Genomic DNA, 10,617 nt, shown 5'->3' on the forward strand with positions numbered 1-10,617 from the left:
TCAGCCACTTTTTTGAAGGGTCAAATCCAGTGACCCATCCTTAACCTCGTGTCTTTTTGATCTCCCTGCAGCATCCTGACCTACCGGCCTTCCCTTTGCCTCTCTGGCCTCCTCTGCTGACCCTTTTTGTCCTTTGAGGACAGTAACTAGATTCTTCCAACTCTTTATCTCTCATTCCCCCACGGGTGCTACCTTCTGACTTGAACCTGGAAGGTCCAGATTTTATGGGGCCTGAAGTTCGTACAACTCTTGAGGGAGCTTTTTAAAGAGAAATGATAACAACCTACAGACACAACACTAGGTATGTGTCCTTGGTAGTGTCCGGGAAAGTAAGGGGCAGCAAAACTTGAGCTCCAAGGCAAATCCACTTCTGATTCCACCTCCGTGTCACAGACTCTTAAATCTTAAATTGTCTCTGTAATATCTCAGGTCCAAATTAAGTGTCCAAGGGTCGATTCTTCTTTCTCTTAAAACTAGGACTCTTCCTGCCTGCACCTCTTAAGACCTGATTTTTAAAATTTACAATCAAGGGGTGCCTGGGTGGTTCAGTCAGTTGAGCATCTGATTTTTGATTTCAGCTCAGGTTGTGATCTCATAGTTCCTAAGATTGAGCCCTGTGTCAGGTTGGGATTCTCTCTCTCCTCTCTCTGTCTCCCTCCCCTCCCCCCAGCCCCCCTCTCAAAATAAATAAACATTAAGAAAAAATAAAATAGGGGCACCTGGGTGGCTCATTGGGTTAAGAATCTGACTTTGGCTCAGGTCATATCTCACAGTTCATGAATTTGAGCCCCAATTTGGGCTCTGTGCTGGCAGCCAGGAGCCTTCTTGGGATTCTCTCTTTCTGTCTCTCTCTCTCTCTCTCTCTCTCTCTCTCCCCCTCCCTCCTCAAAATAAATAAACTTTAAAAAATAAAGTAAAATAAAATTCACAATCCCAGCTTTCCTCTGGTTCTTTTTCTCTTCTAAATTCCTTAGATCTAAGTATTTGCCAAATTTGCTCTTTCCACAAGTCATGTCTGTTACATCTGTATTTTGTATGCACATCCATTAACCCCAGTTAGAGGAAGGAGGAGCTGATACTTGCTGTTGACCATGTGTCAGGCATCACACTTGAGTCTCACAACAATTCTAGAACCTCTCCATTCTGCATTTTCTAGCTTAGAGAAGTTCAATTGGACTCCAGAGTCCACTCCTTGGCATCAGTACACGAAGAAAGCGGAGATCTTCAGTCTGATGCTGGCTGCTTCCTACCTCCCCCTCCTGCAGTCTGAAGTGTTCTATTGTGCCCAAACAGCATTGTGTGCTGGCCCTGAATGTGTCAGCCTTAATTTTTGGCTCTTATTTACGTTTTTTAAAGTTTATTTATTTTGAGAGAGAGAGAGAATGTGTCGCAAGTGAGTGGAGAAGGGGCAGAGAAAGAGAGAGAGCGCTCGCTCGAGCCAGTTGGGGAGGGACAGATAGAGGGGAGAGAATCCCAAGCAGGCTCAGTGCTGTCAGTGTGGAGCCCAGAGCCCAACGCAGGGCTCAATCCCAGGACGGGGAGATCACAACCTGAGCCAATATCAAGAGTCAGAATCTCAACTGACTGAGCCACCCAGCACCCAATTTTTGGCTCTTTTTATATGGTGTGCAAATGAGGTGGCCAAAAAGTAGTTGAGTAGCACAGAGCCCAAGTCTGAAATAGAGTCAGTGTCCCCACGGATTTGAATCAAAGGCTGCAAATCTGGAGGGCAGTTTGTTCTTCATCTGTTTATATGCAGATTGTTAACCAAGCCTTCATCTCACCTAAGTTTGTGCTTGGGAGTTAGGGTCTGCTGTTTGTCTTCTGTACCCCAGAAACGCCAGCAGCCCTCTCTGGGAGGAAGGCTGGAAAGACTCCTGAAGCCAAGTGTGCTCCAAGTCAGCCCAGGCCCTGGAATTTGTGGCTTGGAGGAAGCTGCTGTTTGACCGCAGGGACATGTGAGCAGCAGGGAGTGTGGCCGGCACGCACTCTTCCAAGCAAGCTGACCTCTCTGGAGCGTGTTCTAGCTTAGTGTGGCCCAGGCCACGAGCCTCACAGGTGCCAGCTCCGACCCTGCAGAAGAACTTCTCTGTCTGCGGTTTGCTTTTCCCTCTCCCCAGACTTTCCTTTCCAGATGGCAGATGGCTCCTTTTCCTTTGCCCAGTTCATTTTTTCTCTTCTGGCTTCACTTCTTCAGCCTGAGAAGCTTTCGGTTTCTCCTACATCAAGCATTTTGTATTTGAATCTGTCATTAGGAGCCACTAAACAAAACCTTCAAACCAAAATGAATCAAATTTCAGAATCCATCCTTTTAAAAAGAAAACAAAACAAAACTTTCAGTTCTAAAACAGGCGTGTTTGCTTAAGGAGTTAAGTCTAATGCATGAGCTGACTTACTGGGCCCTCTAAGGAACCACAATGGACACAATGAAATAAGTCCCCTCTGGCATAGGATTGAGGCATCAAACTGATTTTTTAAAATCTCTTTCTCTGATGCAGACTGAGATTTACTTAATCTTTGTTCTTAAAATATAGCTGATGAGATCAGTTGTTCAGTATTCAGATTATAGGCTCTTAAAATTGGACACTGCAGAAGAAACTAACTCTACCAACTCTAGATTTAAACAGACTTGCAGACAAATGCAAAGACTCACCAACCCTTCTAGTAAGAGCCATGTCTAAGAGAAATCACTAGGCCTTGTTCCATTCAAAGGTTGAAAAGTGTAAAATAAATAAATTCAACAGAATTGTTGCTGTCACCATGAATGTGAATTTGCATCGCATACCTTACTGGCAAAATGCAGACACTGGGTTGCTATAGTTTTCTAGACAACTTTGAACTGAGAAGATGATGTTTTCTTGTTGCAGGCTAAGAAATGTAGACAGTAAAAGTTGCTTTTAAGTGTAGTAAATAATGACTGGGCTCTGGTTATGAAGAGGGAGAAAACTTTTTTTCTGGGTGCTAACAAGTGATTTCTGAAAAGTTTTAAATAGAAAATGCTTTCACATGTGATGTTGATATCCATGGTAACATCAACAGGCATTTCTCTTGCCAGAAGTAAACACAGGTACTTGGTCAACAACAATGCCTGATTTGTTTGAGGATAAGAGAGATTACAGACAATCCCTACCAACATGTAAGAATGAGGTAATTAGGCATCTGATGACCTTTTTCTCCTGCTGTCTATGTTTCCTTAGAGCACATTGTTCATTTGCTTTTTAAGGTGTATGTGCGTGTGCGTGTGTGTGCATTTTGGAGACCAGGATGGAAGCGGAGACTAAGGTAAGAGAAATGGGATACACATTACTGAGGTTCTCCCTCATCCAGAAAACCCTCAGCTAGGCCTTTTCTTAGCTTACAGTTGATACAGTGCTTAGAAAACCGCTCAGTATTGTTTGAAAATGTAGGTACTGGCTGTTAAAACATTCAAATTTTCAGGAGAAAAATACCTTTAAAATACAACATGGAAGTGTATTACTTCTTTCCACTCACCATCATCAAAAAACAAGTATGTGAGTCTCAGTGAGAGGAATTAAGTTAACGAGGATGTCAGATGCCAATTTCTTTTGCTACTGGTTTTAACTGTTTCAAATTGTTTATCCTTTGAAGAAGTTAGAAGAACAGAGAGTAATTTGAAACCGTAACACTCACAGTTACAGGCAGTCAGCAAACAGAAACTCAATGAATCAACGATATTGGTATGTGGTGGTGGTGATGGTGTGTGTGTGTGTGTGTGTGTGTGTGTGTGTGTGTGTGCGCTTCCCTGGGGAAATAATATGTGCAATCTTGTACAAGATGTATGGCATATAAAGGTGGGCAAAAGGACATGTTGGTGACGTAGCAATTTTGTAAAGCCCTTTTTATTTCCCTTGCAAATTGAGTTTGTACTTAGTTTAGGGACCAATTATGCACAATACTTTGGTGCTAAGCTTCTATTTCTAATAAGATGGTAAATATTTGGGTATGATAGGAAATAATAAAACCAGCCCATAACAATTAGCATCTTAGTATTACTTAAGCCAGATACCTAGAAAGAATTCAAATGGACCCTTTTTTGAGAACGACAGTAAGCCTTTTGGTGGCAATACCATTCATTATTCACGTTTTGACAGGCCTTGGCAGCAAGGAAGATCCCCACCAAAACATGCAGCATCACAATTAGCTCATATTTGCATCTCTTTGTGGGCCTGACCAGGCCAAACCTGAACAGGGCTGTGTTGGGGTTAAACCCTGGACTTCTCTGTTCATCTTCACTCCTAACTCCTGGCCCCCTCCTGAAGAAGGAGGCTCTTATATTTAATCTAACTCAGAGAGGTGATATTAAACATCCAGCCATTTGTAGTTTACAATAAATGAAAGATATTCCCCTCACATTTCTAAGTTTCTTTTATCTGGTGTTTTTTGTGCACATGATCAACTTTTCTGTGTTAAATTGTATATTGAGCTTTAAAATGGTGGTGATTTCTCAGGACGAGGCTACAGAAAAGAGCAAATAATTTTACTTTTAATTTTTCTCGAAATGTTGCTGATATCTGAAATTAAACCTAGGCTCTTTCTCCACTGCACCTCTTTGCTGAAGGCACGGGTACGTGAATTTCTGAATATTTGCATTTTGAGTTGTGTCGTGTTTCCTGTGGGGTGATTACTAGGCACTGGCTCTCCAGGTGTCCTTTTTACACAGGGGCAGAGGGGATGTGGGCAAACACACAACTGAACACAGGACTTTAGCTTACACTATGCAATGGAATCATCTTTATGTTGGAAATTGTGCCCCCACCCATCCCCAAAAAGGACAATTTCTCTTCCCAGGGAAATTGAATACCATCTCACTGTAGATTCTTATTCTCCCCAAGTTTGGGGTCACAAAGACACATCACATTTGTAATTTCAAGAGGAATATAAATAAGGGAAAGCAGAGAAAATGCTAGCTGTTCATACATCTTCATTTCCCCTCTACCTTCCAGCCTCCTTATCAAAGATTTGAACATATTTTCTAGCTTTGCATTCTTTCCGTTATAAGCATGCCCTTTTCAGACTTGGTCTCAATAAGGAGACTAATTTCCGAAGGCGCCTATTTGCCTGCTGGGCACAATCAAGTTAAACCTTGTCTACTGGAGGGGAGGGCAGAGGAAGGAATTCTGCCCTGGCAGCGTCCTGCACAGGAGCTCATAAAAAAGGGGGCCCCTTGTGATCCTCAGGCTCATGGTACAGAGTCTACAGAAATCAAGTTGATGGCTCAGAGACCTTTGTCCTATGTGACAGGCTAGGTAGAGCCACCATAAAGAAATCAGAGGGGCTAATTCAGAAGGCTGAAGCAGGGATGGGGGATATAGGGGGCAACGGGGAACAATGAAGATTATGACTCACTCCCAAATTTTTATTGGCATCTAGATTAAAAAAATGTTTTTCTAATGTTTATTTTTGAAAGAGAGAGAGAGAAAAAGAGAGAGCACGAGCAGGGGAGGGGCAGAGAGAGGGAGACACAGAATCTGAAGCAGGCTCCAGTCTTTGAGCTGTCAGCACAGAGCTTGAACTCTGGGCTTGAACTCACGAAATGCGAGATCACGACCTGAGCTGAAGTTGGCGCTTAACCGACTGAGCCACCAGGGCCCCTGGCACCCAGATTTTTAATAGTTGATAAAAATTAATCAATTTTTTAAGTAATCTCTACACGTAATGTGGGGCTCGAACTCACAACCCCAAGATCAATAGGTGCATGCTTCACCAACTGAGCCAGCCAGGTGCCATGGCATCCAGGTTTCATATTCTGCTTTAGCCAAAGCTCTAACGAGATTACCACCAAAGACATCTTCTGCATGCATTTGTCTTCCATGTCAAAATAAGCTGATTTCTTCTTCATCAGGCTGCAATGATCAAAACTGCAATAAAGGACTTTACCAGGATTGTGTTCAAATTCTCATGACCATGAAACACTCATGCACCCCACTGCTTGGGTGCCTACTTATAACCCACACATTTGAGTGCTAGGTAAATGGTTATTAATTTATTAGTTCTTTTCTTTCTCAAAAATGGGAGCACTCAGGTTGGCCTCCAGATGTTCATATCTCCTTAAGGTCATATACTAAACTGCTAAACCTTCTGACCAACAATTTTCTCCCGAGAATTGCATAACCTAGAAGCTATAGACAAATTCTGTCTCTTTGTCCAAATTCACACTAGTCCTAGTTGGTAAAAAGGAATCGAGCATTCTGTTGAATGACCGGTAGGGGAAAGGAGTGTTAAGATTCAGAGCCTACAAGGAAATAATACTGTATTCATATTTAAGATGTGATTTATGTGAGGTTTAGTTTGACAACATGGATTTGGCCATTTCCACTGACCTGGCTGTGGTGGCAGGGTGGTAAAATATACTCTTCCGTACCCAACACACATAGACACATGCACAAGACATTCCAATTTGGAGCTGAAGGCTGGCCCCTTGCACACTCAACTGCAATAGCATATTCGGCATACTGGTCCCTCTTCTTGTCCCACACCATTCAGTCCCAGGATTTGCATAGACTTTCTCCCCATTAAATCAAAAAGTTTGAGGGGCACCTGGGTGGCTCAGTCGGTTAAGTGTCCGGCTTTGGCTCAGGTCATGATCTCACCGTTCATGAGTTCAAGCCCCTCATCGGGCTCTGTGCTGACAGCTTGGAGCCTAGAGCCTGCTTCAGATTCTGTGTCTCCTTCTCTCTCTGCCCCTCCCCCTCTTGTGCTCTGTCTCTCTTTCTGTCAAAAATAAATAAACATAAAAATTTTTTTTTAAAAATGTTTGAGAGCAGGGCTGTTTTATTAATCTTTATATCTCATGGCACATACTGTCAAAACTCTGACAATGGTTGGTCGCAGTGTCTGTCAACTACACTTGGGCCTCATCACCAGTAAATGACACGAGTGGGCCTCATCCTTCAAAGTGAGAGGCTCCACCAACGATAATCGCCATTACTGACAAAACTGAATGCTTTTTGTACACAAGGCACAGGGAGAGCCACACAAACATTCTGTCCTCAAGAGGCTTCCCTAATCCAGAAAGGAATCCACCAGATCAAGTTCTTTGAAGCAGGATGTAAGAGCACACAGAGAGAACGGCCAGCTATGGTAACATTTTATGGGGAACCAAAGACATGGAGGCACGCATGGGCCAGTCACGCGAAACCTCTCCGAAGACATGTTGATGATCCACAGAAAGCCATGTGGCTGGTGCCCGACTGAAAAACACTTCCAGCTCTGACATGGTTTGTGGAGAAGACTGATTGGGATTGAGTTCTGGCTTCTGAAATCAGATACAGAGGACTGGGAATCAAAGCATGAAGCTTGGATCCTCTCCTTCTCTCAGGGCTTCACCACTGAGCTGTGGATTCCGGATTTCAAAAGAGAAGAGACTAAGCATGCCCAGGTAAGCCAGCTGTCTGGCTCTGTCACTGCCTGGGTAAACTGCTTCCCTAGGCTGTGTGTACAGGATTTCAAAGAGGCTACTGTAAGGAAAAGAGATACTCAAACAATGAAAAGTCAGCACACTAGTAATTTAATTAATCATGAAGTTTTTCTTAATTAATTGGGTGATCTCAGCTCACTATGAGTGAACAGAAATTCACATAAAAATGAGCTAAAAGGACTAAACAGAAAGAGTTCTTCCTAGAATAAGTAAGTCAAGGTCAGTGTTAAGGTCACTGGCAAGGAAGTCTGGAGTGGCTTGAACTGAGGCTACTTGTGTCTTGGGGAAAAAAAGACTCGTTTTCATTGCTGTAGTCATGAGCACAAATAGTGACTCCAAAAGCTTGAAAAGCAAAGACAGCACAATGACTCTTATTATGTCACTGTAATTTTTTAAAAGGACAAAGAGGCAAGTTAAGACTAGAGTCTGCTATGAAGCTTTTATACTTTCTCTTCCATTGGCAGTTCAGGCAAGTTATCAATCTCTCTCTCTAAACATATATATGTGTGTATATGTGTATATGTATGTGGGTATATTTATGATATGTGTGTATCTATCTATCTATCATCTATAGTTGGACTTGTAGCTATTCATTTGCAATTTCTAACCAATTTCTCTTAGTTTTTGGCTGGCTTAATTGAAGGAAAATGTTAGCCAAACTTTACAAAGAAAATATAGGGAGGCTTTTAGATAAATAAATTTTAGAGAATATAAAAATATATTTTTTAAAAATCTATACAAAATCTAAATGATAAACTAAAGGTCTGGCCTTGTCTGATGGTCAACATCAGTGCAAGAAGAAATTGTTAGACCCACTTCAGGGACCATCTGGACCTCTGGAGGGTATTAGTGGAATCAGGTGAGGAAAAGTCAACATGGGTAAGCAGACTGGTCCTTCAGCAAATACTCATGACCATTTAAACTTACACTTAAACTTACTTAAACTTTTTTTCGACTCACTTGATTGTACCAGTGATTATTATAGTAACCATTGCCATGGTAAAACTCAGTTCTCAAAACATCATCTGGGCTTTTTGCTGCTCCTATTATTGAGGTAAACTAGTTAGAAAATTTCAATCCGCAACATTTTCTGCGTTTTGACCTAAGGGAGGGGAGGGGTGAGGGAACAGGAAACGGAGGATTTGAGAACAATGTAAACATCCATTATTTATTTGGGGAATTCTTTAAAGATTTAAGCTATTTTATTAATTTAAGAGGTGTGCATTAGGAAAAAGTTGGCAGCTCATAAAATAGCTTTATAGATTGAAAATAACTTATTAGAAATTATCAATGTACAAGTATAATTTATTTTAAGCAGTCTAAGTTGTTACAATAAATGAACTATATCATCAGCTACGTTTTAAGAAATCCAGAGTAGCAGTATGGAATAGTAGTATATACTTATTTATGAGAAGGGGGGGCGGGGAAATTGAGACAGTAGAAACCATTGGTTTTAAGCTAAAATAAAAGTGTTTTGTTTGGGGGTACCTGGGTGGCTTAAGTCGGTCGAGCCATCCAACTCTTGATCTCAGCCCAGGTCTTGATCTCAGCCCCAGGTCTTGAGTTTAAGCCCCACACTGGGCTCCACATTGGGCATGAAGCCTACTTAAAAAAAAAAAAAAAAAAAAAAAAGTGTTTTATTTTGGGGCTTCACTTCTCTCAGTTTCAAATAGCTATTTAGAAAGCTGAGAAAAAGGAGAGAAAAGAACCTAGTTTAGTGAAATGCAGATTTTCCTACATGATTTTTCTAACTAGCCTCATATCCTAAACTAGTTATGCCTCTTCAGTTGCCCTTTTTCTGTAATTCTTACTAAAAGAAACTTGTTCGACTTTACACTTTCTTGCATTTCTGTGTTTCCATATACAAACCAGTTTCTTTCACATGCTAGGGAAGGGATTTGGTTATTTGCAGGAGTGAAGCCAGTGTTATCATAAGCTTTACCAAAATAAGCCCTTGATTGCCACCCTGGTGCAAGAGGGAAAACTTGGCAGAATCCTACCTGCATTTCTAGACAAAATATCCTAATAATTTTTTTTTTATTATGAAAAATTCGTAACGGGAAGAGTTAAAAGACTGGTACAACAACCCCCCCCCCCCACATCCACCCATTTCAATTGCTAACATACTGGCATATTTACTTTAAAACATCTTTCTCTTCTTCCTTTTCTCTTTCTCTCCAGCTTTCTTTCCACATACATAAGTACATATGAATGTATATATTTTTCCTGAGCCATTTAAAAGTAAATTGTAAGCATCATGCCACTTCTCCTTAAATGCTTTAGGCATGGATCTCCTGTAAGGCTATTCACCTACAGATATAATAACATACCTAAAAAAAAACTAACAGAAAGTCCCTACTAGCATCAAACATGCATTCGAATTGTTCTTGTTCCCCAAACGTCTTCTGTAGTTATTTTCTGAACTGTGATCTAAAGTATTTTATTTAAAACTTTTTTTTAATGTTTATTTATTTTTGAGAGAGTGAGAGCAGGGGAGGTGCAGAGAGAGAGGGAGACACAGAATCCGAAGCAGGCTCCAGGCTTTCAGCTGTCAGCAGAGCCCAATGAGGGGCTCAAACTCATGAATTGCGAGATCATGACCAGAGCAGAAGTCGGATGCTTAACGGACTGAGCCACCCAGGTGCCCCATAAAGTCTTTTATTTTATAACAGTATTTCTAAAATATTTTTTCTTTTGTGGCTCACGTTTTGGAGACACCAAGTTAATTATCTTGTAGAATGTTCCAGATTCTGGATTTGTCCAATTGATTCCTCATGGTGTAATTTAAACTTGTATTTTAATCCCCTCTATTTTCTATACACTGGAAGTAAGGGCAAAGGCTTGAGTAGGCTTAGGTTAAACACTTTCAACAGGAATATCTCATGAGTGATGTTGCATAATTATATTGCCTTATATCTGGAAGCACATGATTATCAGGTTATTAGTGATGCTAACTTGATCACTTGAGTTGGATGGTAAGCACAAATCTTTTATTTTTTAAGAGATTTTATTTTTAAGTAACCTCTACACCCAATGTGGGGCTCGAATTTACAACCTCGAGATCAAGGATCACATGGTCTACTGACCTGAGGTAGCCAGCTGCCCCAACACAAATCTCGTAATAATGGTACTTTTTCCTTTGCAAATTGAGTAGTATGTAAGGTCATACTTTAGTATTA

Source organism: Lynx canadensis, chromosome B1 (assembly GCF_007474595.2).
Source record: "Lynx canadensis isolate LIC74 chromosome B1, mLynCan4.pri.v2, whole genome shotgun sequence".
Taxonomy (NCBI): domain Eukaryota; kingdom Metazoa; phylum Chordata; class Mammalia; order Carnivora; family Felidae; genus Lynx; species Lynx canadensis.